The sequence below is a fragment of the Seriola dumerili genome, unplaced genomic scaffold (assembly GCF_002260705.1).
Source record: "Seriola dumerili isolate Sdu_G_001 unplaced genomic scaffold, Sdu_1.0 BDQW01000003.1, whole genome shotgun sequence".
Lineage (NCBI taxonomy): Eukaryota > Metazoa > Chordata > Actinopteri > Carangiformes > Carangidae > Seriola > Seriola dumerili.
The window spans coordinates 7,085,653-7,096,928 of NW_019174258.1; positions in this window are offsets into that span (position 1 = coordinate 7,085,653).

An 11,276-nucleotide genomic window follows, 5' to 3' on the forward strand; every position below is an offset into this window, starting at 1 on the left:
AAAATAAATGTGTCCCTGGCTATTGCATTGAGACACTGAATCAGTAATCTCTGTGGTGGGATGAGGTGGTGGTTTTTACTCTTTCCAGCTAAAGCCCCACTTTGCGACAGAACAGTCTTCCTCAATGCATCTTAGAAGCTGTTTGAGAGAGAAAAAGGTGAGAGAGAACCACTCATGGCCTTTTCAAATTGATTCTTCACAGAGCTCCACCGACTATTGCTTTCTGTTCTTGTACAGCATATATGCAGTTTACAGTGAAACAGTGGGTCATTGATTTCAGACAGAGGCAGACGAAAGCAGACTTCAGCCTGCAATTGTTGTTTGTGACGACTGAAATAACAACTACTGTTGACATTTTAATGTTTGACATGTTCTAAAATGAAAACAGAGTATGCAGTGTATATGGTGGCTACACTGGTGATACTGTCCTACAGGTCTGACATAGTGTCTACACAGGCTGTGTGTAGCAAAAAACTACATTAGTGCAGCTGCAGCTTTAGTCCTCTGTCTGTGTCTACACAGGATGTGTTCAGGTACAAAGGTCATCTGTGTTTTGGCAGCGCTGTAGGTACACACTTAAAATGGAAGAAAATGGGCTTGAAGCATGAAAATATGCTGTGGGTCGCGATTATGTGGTGTTAGAGAGAAGTGTATCTGCGCCATGGCTGAATCGCCTCTCGTGTAGACAATCTGTCAGGCTGAAGCTGCATGTCCCAGGCAAAGTGTCGCATCTACATGTTTAAAAGAGATGGAAATAAATGAACAGTATAGTTAGTCCTAGTGTTAGAAGTCTGATGAGGAAAAAATGTAAGCTGTCTCATCCTCTTCAACTACATCTCTGCTTTATAGAAGCATTCAAAACATTTACTATGACTTTTTATGAAGTTACTTTTTCCAAGCCCATAAGGTATTTTTCCACAACAGCCTTGACTGAGTGCATCCTGAGTGTGTAACAGGATCTTGGAAATTTCAGCGAGATTGCTCCACTAACCAATTTTCCTGAACCCTGTGGTAAAATTCCAAAAAGCCAGATATGACTTTATTCAATTCATCCATAAACGATAAAGCAATTTAGCCCCAACCACTTTCCACTGCTTTACACATGGGCTGCCAGGCAGGCAGGCATGCAGGCACGCACGCATGCCCGTGCACGCACGTACACACACACACACACACACACACACACACACACACACACACACAGACGCACAGACTTACAACATACTGTAAGTGCAGTTAATCCAGGCAGTTCTACAGTAAGCGTCCTCTTGAGAAGGCTCTTATTCAGGCCAGTTTTCCAGGAAGGTTTAAGCATCACTTAGGTCTGGATGATACAGCTAAAATATTATATCATATGTTTCTGCTTTGTAATAGCTCAGCATTTCACAGCATTAACGTTTTCCAATAAAAAGACATTTTATTTAAAGGCACATAGTCTTAGATGGCGCTGTGTAAAATATCAAGCAAAGTATCAAGTATTAGTCCATGTCTTTCCTCACCTTTCTTATACCAGAGGTCTGTGTTTTACGGACTGGCCCGCTCACTTTTATCATTGATGCTTATTGGTCATGAGATGTTAAGCATTATTTTTGATGAAACAGGAGGGATGTTAGGATGATGTGTTTAATATAAACCCTATATGGTTGGGTTCTAGCAGTCAAAAACTTAAAGGCCCAATCCAATCCATACAACGAAATGTAATATCACAGTGAAGACAGTGTAGCTTCAGATTTGGTAATTCTGAAATTTTTCAAATAAACCGAAGAAATGAATTCTCCTTTAAGGATTGAGAAAATGTGCCCTCTTCTCAGGTTAATAAAACTCTTTAAGATCCCATTTGATTATCTTCAAAATGCTGAGTCACAAAGCTTCAAACAAGTCTGTTTTTCTTAGCTCTTGAAAAGTTGACATTTTGTAGATATACTGTATGTCATTCACATGTCATCAACAATCATTTGTTTTATTTGACATTATGGAATCATTTGTAAATATGAGGCCACTGATCATCGTCATCATAAAGCCGTACTGTTTGCCATATGTCCTGTCTTAGCAGTCGCTGTTGTTGGACAAAACAGAGAGAAACCTGGTTTGTTTCTCTGAAACCAAGACGGAGCAGTGGGTGGAAAAAAAACAACCCAACACAGACCCACATGACACTCTGCCTGTGGAGCCCCACACAGCGCTACACCTACATGCTTCACAGAGTGAGACATGACGACTGCAGCGGTTTGAGAAAAAAAAAAAAAAATCTCCCTTTCCTGAAGGCGATATTCAGACCAGCCCCTTTGATCTGCCCTCAGGCCTGCTGGTGGGTATCTCCTAATGAGGGGGCGGCCGTTGACCATATCCTCTGCCTATTGATTCTTATTGGTGACATGCGCTAATAGGATTCTGCAGTTCTGGAATTAAAGATCAATGGGCAAAGGCTGGAGTAGTTTGAAGATGAGGAATTTATAGTGAGATGAGGGTCTACTCTACTAATAAGTAGTAAATATATATTTGGCCATTTAGTAATTAGGCATGCAATGTTTAATGAGGCAATCTAAGTTGGTACATTAAAATTTGAGTCAGTTTCTAAATCGATAGTAATGTGATCAGAACCACTGTGTGCAGGTAATACTCGCGCAATCATGAAAAAATCATAACCCAGTTGTACAGTAGGCCTACACCACATTTATACTGATATATATATATGTATGTACAGGTAAACATGTTACAAATGATCAGTCTTATCATTATCAGTCTTGCAATTCAAAATGAAACATAGAATAAAACAAAGTTGGAACAAAATTCCAACTTTGACGAAGAAAACGGAGTAAAGATCTAGAAAGTTAAAGAAATGCATCAGCATCCACCCTGGCGGACACTATTCTGTCTATATGAATAGTCTGTCTGGATCACTGCCACACTTGACAGAGGAGGGATACAGTAGCTACCAAACAAGTTAAAGTGAAGGTAACACCTCAGACCACTGGGACTGCAACTGAACATCTCACACCTCTTCTTTACCAGGTCTGGGACAAGACAACAGGCTTTCTCCATTTACACCCATTGATTTTGTCACTGACATGTGTTTGAGTCTTGTTTGGCTAAAAGTCGAACTTTAGGACACATCAAACCATTCAATTCATGTTCTCAACCTCTGTGATCGAAAACTGTCCTTTTATGTCCTGGTGAGGGAGACAATTTTGAGAAACAGGCAAGTCCACGTACACTGAAACCAGACCTTCATGAATGGAATTAAAGGTACAGCATATACCTAAAGACAATGTAAAATAAAGATGTTAAATTCAACTAAACTTACTGACAATCTATGTAAACGTTGGTATTGCTTTATTTTATTTATATCCGTACAAATGTGTGTTTCAGAGTTAGTGGCATTTATTAAGAATGCAGGTTTGCTATTGTAAAAAAGTTATTTGGTCATTTAGTCTGGAGTTATTGACATAAATTTTGGAATTTGCTGGTGCATTTTTGTGAAACATAATTTAAAACTGTCAAACTTTTAATTATATTCAACAGCACTTTTATATCTGGAAAGATATGTTAACAATAATCTATTAGCTCTTTAATTCAGTCTAAACCAGCTATTGTTCGTTTGCCAGCTGGCTATGCAACAGTTAACACCTTGCAGTTACCAGATGTAAATATTGAACAACTAATCTCCAAGACAGAACTAGTTTGTCCGGTTCAACCCATTTTGATTTAGTGATGTGTAGATGTCTGCTTAGTGAGGCTAAGTGGTCAACTGGTGCAACCGGCTACAGATTCTTTACTTGAGTAAAACTTGTCATCTTGAATGTTGTCAATCTTCTAGATTAATTATCAGGTAATAATTGACTCCAGCAGACCAGATGTAATTTATGGGTATATGCGCTAATTGTTGATATGCCCACGTGTCAACTGTGCTGTGAGGACAAGTCCAAACACTTTCAACACTAACAGTAAAAGCTGCCACAGCTCTTATGTTTGAAGGAGGTGGTGGTGGTGGTGGTGGTGGTGCGGTGCTCAGGCGTGACTCTGTAAAGTGGAATCATCTTTCCTTTGAAAGGACAGATAGTTAGGACTCCTCTTTGAGAGTGATTGTTAAGGATAACCACTAACACCACAGCCTGAGAAGAGACAATTACCTGCAATCACACTGGCCGCTAGTGGAGTGGCATTTTATGCAAGTGTTTGTGTGTGTACGGTGTGTGTGCGCATGGAGGTTTGTTCGCCCCTTCGCTAGGCGTCTGGAGGCCCCCGTCTGCCCAGCCAGTCATCTGTCACCATTACAGGACAAAGGCAGCGGCGACTCAGGGCCATTACTGAGATTGCTGGAGATGATTTGGAGTGTCCTCCTCAGCACCGAGAAAATCATTTCCTCACAAAGAGGCTGCCCCTCGGCTCTGCGGGCCCCTGCCAGCCTACGGGACAAACTACAGAGCCCTTCTTTTGCCTCAGTCGCCTCCAGGAGTGATCGACGCAAACAGAGACAGAGAGAACGAATCAGAAAACAGACTGAAAAGACAGTCAAAGCGATTGACAGCTCTGAACAAATGAGAAACCAGAGATAAAAGGATGACAAATCAGGGCATCTTTAATGGGATATAAGGGAAGAAGACAGTTTAGAAAAATTGGTATAAAGTAAATGCTGCCAGGCTGGAGTGAGAGAAAAGTAAGTGTGGAATGAAGTTGAATTAACCAGTCGCAAATGCACTTCCTTCATTTGGTTCATGCCTTAAACTCTCTTCATTCTCATCTCTTGTTTTCCTCCCTCATCTCGTTCTTCCTTTCTCACTCAGTCAGTCTCTCACATTCGCACACACACACACACACACACACACACACACACACACACACACACACACACACACAAACACACACACTGCTAGAGAGGTATACGTAGCTTCATTTACAATCCAGCTGACCTTGGCTGGAATGTGGATGAGTGTTTAAAGATCAGTGTTGCGAAGTGAGAACAGTGCGTGCGTGTGTGTGTGCGCACGTGTGTGTATGGCCAACTGGGCAGTGGCTGGAGTCTTGCAGTCACCCCCTTCCACCTCAGCACCCCTCCAGACCCAAACCCACACACTCACACACACTTGCACACACCTCTGACACACAGAGATCATGATGAATTGTCCTCTCTGCAGGCCCAGATTGTTTTTTAAGGTTTAATTCAGTTTCTTCCTGTGCTTGGATGAGCAGCCCTGTGTATGTGCGTGTATGTGCGTGTGTGTGTGTGTGTGAGTGTGTGTGTGAGTGTGTATTGATGAGTGTGTTTGCACCTCTGTGTAGGTGTGTCACAGCATGTGTGTGAAATAGAGAAGGAGAGGGAAGAGGGAGAAAGAGAGTGAGAGAAGAAAGAGAGAACAAGCAGGCGTTATGGATCTCAGGTCTAATGTACTCCAGCAGGTCAGAGAGAGGGGGTCTCCAGTCGCCATGGAAATGACAAAACCTGATCAATACTCAAGGTTATGACCTCTAAAGTGCGACCCCTCCTCCAAATTCATGTCTCCCATCCATTTTTCTCCTCATCCCACCACATCTATCTATCTATCTATCTATCTATCTATCTATCTATCTATCTATCTATCTATCTATCTATCTATCTATCTATCTATCTATCTATCTATCTATTTATCTATGTAAATTTGGGTCCATTAAATTATGACAAAAACAGAAAAACTCAATGAACTGAAATGTGAGGTTGTTAAGGTGAAAATTTGAAGATTTCGTCCCAATAATGGCACTAGATGACCACAGATGTCTCTACAAAATCTTGTACGATATTTCAGTCTGGACTGAGACATGGACTAAATAACCAATAACATTGCTATTACTAGAGCACTGCTGCTAGCACCACATTCTTCTTCTGATCAAATTGTGTTAAACACGGTGATGACGGCTTACAATCGTTGCAGTTTCAATGACCAAACACACTAAGGTTCAAGGAAATGCTGATACTTCTCAGCCCTTAGTATGATCTGAGATGATCAAGTCCAAACCAAAAGAGGTCAAGCGAGATCGTTGAGGTAAATGAGAGGTAAATGAAAACCGGAATAAAGGCATACTGTACAGTATGCAAGTTTTCCCATATGTTGTCTGTGTGTCCTTGAAAACTAAACTGTCATTTTACATTTGAAAAAACAAAAGAAACATTTATTTGCTGAATTGTTTTTAATTCATTCTTTATTTCAAGTTCAATATTCATCTTTATAACTTCACCTAATATTGATGTTAGTTCATATCTGTCACATATTGTACATCAGCGTTGTTGGATTTGTTGTTTTGTTAAAAGAAATTCTTATACACTAACAGATATATTGATATATGGTGTCATTTTTGGCTGGAAGGATTGCATGTGGCATCTTGAACAATCTTGTGGGAAGATCAGGATTGTTTTGCTGGTGTCTTCCACATACATTTTTATATATAATATCATCTCTAAGATGAAAGTTCATCTTCTTGTCATCATTGATGGCTTGAGACGTGCAGATTCCCAAGCCTTTGTGGAAAAATGTCCACTAAGCAGAGCAAAGCAGACAAACAGAGAGAAGGTAATGAATGATACGAGTGGAAAGACAAAAGAGAAGAAAAACTGATTAACTGTCAGAGACTTCTTGGCTTTGCAGAGTGTATTCATCAATACAGAGACAGCACTCACCCCTGTCCGCGAGGGCAGGAAAAGTAGAAAATGTTGGACATCTTCCACTGTGCAAACCACAGACCAAAGCCCCCAACTGAAGTTATCAATATCAATCTATCATGGCCTTCCTTCAAACTGAGTAAAAGCTACAGGTTCTCTTCATCAGTGATACACAATAAACTGATACTATCTGGCACGGAGACGAGGACAAAGTGAGGAATAAGAGGCAACAGTGACTAATCGCAATAAAATCCTCTGGAAAGTCTCTTATACTACAAAAACATTTCTGACATAATCTCATTCTGTGGTTTTCAAAGACCTCATGTCTTACCCAAAGGTGGATGAGAAGAAAAAACATCTTAAACTTTTATTTTACCGAATGTGTTCATCTATCGGCTGTGATAATAAAACAAAGAAAAATATCTATATCAAATATAAATTATATATCTATATAGAAAATGCCATACAGAGGTGGTGAGTAATAGTAGTAGTAGTAATAATAATATCAGTAATAATAGTAGTAGTAATAGTAATATTATAACAGTGATTTCAATGACAGAACAAGCATGTCTAATATTTTGTACACTGGGCGTAAAAAAAAATGAAGAGAAGCCAACAGTGAGAAGTAATGAGTAGAAGGTGGTGGAGGTGGAGGGGGTCCTACTTAGTGACTTTAAACCCGTTAAACCCTCCATAGATTGTGCTCGTGTTTTGACAATGGCCAGTAAACTATCTAAATTGCAGTGTTTTAGCGCCTGTCTTTCTCTGCTGAGCTGGGTAGCGAGGCGTGAGGCTGTCAGCCTTGTCAAACGGCCTTTCTCTCTCTCCTTTCTCTCTTGCTGCACGGCTGCTATCATCATCACCGGCCTTTCAGACACCAAACTTTGTCCCTTTATCTCCGATTGTGCCTCTCCCTCACTATTCCGCTAAAATTACCCTTTCATTTTGTTGTGCCATAAAATTACAGCCTGGCGAAGATTGGCAGCGTTTTTCTGCAGAGGGAGGGGGGCAAATCAATGTTTTTGTTGTAGCTGTGTGTGTGTGTGTGTGTGTGTTTGTGTGTGTGTGTGTGTATGGGCGTCTTCAGAATGTCAGAATGTAGTGATGTGTGATCTATGTGCTATTGTTCATGTGTGTGTGTGTGTGTGTCTGTGTGTGTGTTGTGTGTGTGTGTTCATGTCTCAGAGCTATCACTGAGGATAATAGGACTCTTGGTAATGCCAGGCTACAGGGGCAAAGACCCCTGTTTTACTGGACACTTTAGATTTTTTCAATCAGTAAAAGGAAAATAGCAAAGTAGTGCTGGAGGTGAGGACCTGCGGTGGGGCAAAAGAGAAAAGGGGAGTGCTGTGGGTGATCTCTGTTTGAAAGTAATCATATTCATACCAAATATCAGGAGATCAGACATGGATTCGCTCAGTTCTATATCAGAGTCGAGGCTCTGCTTCTCCTCATGGTAAAGATTGGAATAAAGGGGGTGGGTGCATGGCGGTCACATTATCTTCACAAACGTACGGATATAAAGGTGTGATCACACTCTCACTATCACCCGAAAAAATCTATGGTTGAGTCATCGTCATCCCAGTTTCCTTAGGAATTATGTCTGTAGCTTTTATACAGCAGGTAGTGCGACCAGCGGCGAGGAGAAAAATAAAGGTGTGGGGGGTTGGTGTGGTGGGTGGAGTTCTTGGGAACTGTTTTTTTTTTTATTAGTGGCAAACAAAATCTTGCTCTAACGTGAACTGCTTTATGTGTCTAAGTTCAATCATTCCTTAAAGGTTTATTTAACATAACCACAATCTTTCCATAACCTTAACCTGTAGGAGCCATGGACTGAAACTCACTGAGATTTTATCATTGAAGAAAGTAAAGGGTTTTGTGGACATCAGCTCATTCCTAAACAGTCTCTCTTTTCTCTTTTTTTTTTTTTTTTTTTGCTATCATGTGTCTTTAAGAGGTAGAAGCAGTGTCCGTTGTTATCAGCGTGTAACAACCTTCTTCCTGGTTATTAATTTGTCTGGTCAATTAATAACCAGCATCGATATTAGTGTGTTTGCGTAAGGAGCGGTAGAATAAGGGCATACATTTCCGACGACGCCATTTCGTTATCTCTCTTCCAAGTTGACAATTTGCTCCATTGATACTCTGCTGTTTCCTTGTTGGCTGGAGAGTCAAATCAAACAGAGTCCAGTTTGCACACAATCTCAAAGCTATCCATCTAATTACGTAAACAATGTTTCCTTTGTAGATTTTGCTCTAGTTATGTATGGGTATATAGTACATGAGATGCTCTGGCTGTTGTAGTGTACTGCCTACTACTGTTAGCACTACAAAGTTAAAATCTAAAGTTGTTAAAACTGTTGAATGACGTGAATACACACAGTCATGCAAGAACATGAACAGATTTGTTCCTAAGTGGCTTGTATGAGTGATCTAAGAAAACTTGTTGCGTTTATCAATTTGCTCCATCTCTCTTGAGTTGTCCACACAAGTACAGGTAGTCTATCACAACAAAATACTTTATAAAATTGGAGTTATATGTTACCAGTATCAACTAAAATAAATAAAATGAAATAAACCTTTTTGTAAAATGTATCTCCTTCATTGTCACAGCTCCTCAACCACCTCCTGTTTTCTATTAAATCAAAAATAATGGACCACTTTGGTTAAGTAAGGTGTGTTTTTGGTATCTAACTTAATTTAAAATCTTTCGCTTTTTATTTCTATCACATTAAGGTTCTGTGGTGAGAAAACTACACTGTAGTAATATTTCTCATTCCTCATTTGGGTTCATGAATACAACTACTGACTGTTCTGTTTCCATCTTCTGCTTCCAGCAGCAGAACTTGAAGCTAAAATGCGTCAAATTCTTGTTTTGTTGCCATTTTAGAGAATGGAAGTTGCCCACAGATGAAGCAGAACAGGTGTTGAGGATGCTAATTATGCTGAGTCTCATGTACATTGTCATCAAGTTGAAAAATTGCAATTTACAGATACTTTGTGTTGTTAAGAAGATTTGCTGAATTCACCCCAGACTGGGAAGTCTGTTTTTATTTCTTCCCTTATGCCACCTGTGATTACAGAATCTACACCCTGGACACAGAGGCACCTTCACCTCCTGCCACCTCACAGCCAACACTTGATATGTGTAATGTCAGCATGCATGAAGCAGATTGATTCATACAGCAGTGAATATACTCTATAATAAATCCTTTGATATCCAATGGTATCCTCTTTTTGTTGAAAGCTTTCTGGATCCATACCAACTCCTTTTCTCCCGCATACTATAAGAAAGGAGGGTGACCTTTATGGCTGTTGAATAGCATAAGGCTACCAAGACTTCTTCACCTGCGGTGCGTGCTCTTTTGCGCAGCCTGGCCTCTCAGTATTGTAAAGTCCAGAAGTATCTGATATTATAACAAAAGAATGGCAAGAGAATGTGGAAGGCATTTACTTGTGAGGAGGTGAGGGAAGAGGCAGAGTGAGAGGCAAGCTGCAAGGTGCCATCAGTGCAGAGAAATGGGAGTGAAAAGGATGAAAACCTATAAATGAAAATCAATACAAGAAGGCAGGAAGGCATAAGAACTGGGGGGAAGGTAATAGAATAGACTAAAGATAAATAATGAGGACCGGAGGAAGGGGAAAGAAATGAGAGAAGAGAACAGAAAGAAGGAGACAAAGAAAAATGATGGTGGAATACAATCAGAGGAATATATTTGTTATTGTGCGGCTGTCCTTCCCATCAATAAGCTCAAGTCAGAAGACGGACGAATTCGCCCTCAGAAGCCTTCATGAGCGAAAAGTCGCCTCTATTCTTTTCTGTTTCTAAAGGACTCTGTTTGAATATGTTCCATTGTAACATTGAACTTGCTGAAACCAGTAGCTCATTGATGACTTTATGCTGGTTAATGCAGCTGATTATATTTTTTCATGATTGATTCACTTGTTTGTTTAAGGGTATACAACATAAGCAGTACTGTATGGAATATCAGCACAACATTTAACATCAGCCCAAAAAGACATACCGCTCTGTGCTCTTGCTTCTATGGGATGTGAATGTAAGAAAAAAAGAGGAGAGGATCAGCGCTTTTTTTTTCACTCTTGTTCAAGTTAGTCTCTCAAACATTATAAATTTAAGTTTTATCTGGCAAATGATTAAGGCTGGAGTTCACTTGAAATTAATTAATTATATATAATATATTAATTATTTGATTAATTATCAAAGGCGAATATGAAAAGGCTGCTGTCACAGAGAGGAACGAGGTGTGATCAATCATGTAAATGAAGATAATGGTGCACAGGTATTGGACAGGCCCTCTTTGTGAAAATTGAATAATGAGAGTTTTAGAGATAACTTTCAGACGCTGTTCGACCATGAGACCATGGCCAGATGAACCTGTTAAGGCGTCCCTGGGCAAAAAAAAATAGCTGTAAAGGTTTAGGGCCTGAAACAATATATCTATCTATCCCTATCCTCTGTTGTCTGCTCTCCTGTCTGATCTACGGTGGCCGACAAGGGTGAACACGCTGCAATGGCCCAAAACACTTCCTATAGGAGACACAAGCTGCAAATTCATAAACGATGCAGATTCAAAAACACATACGAAAATACAAAACAAATCCAACAACAGCAACGTGCTGCAAA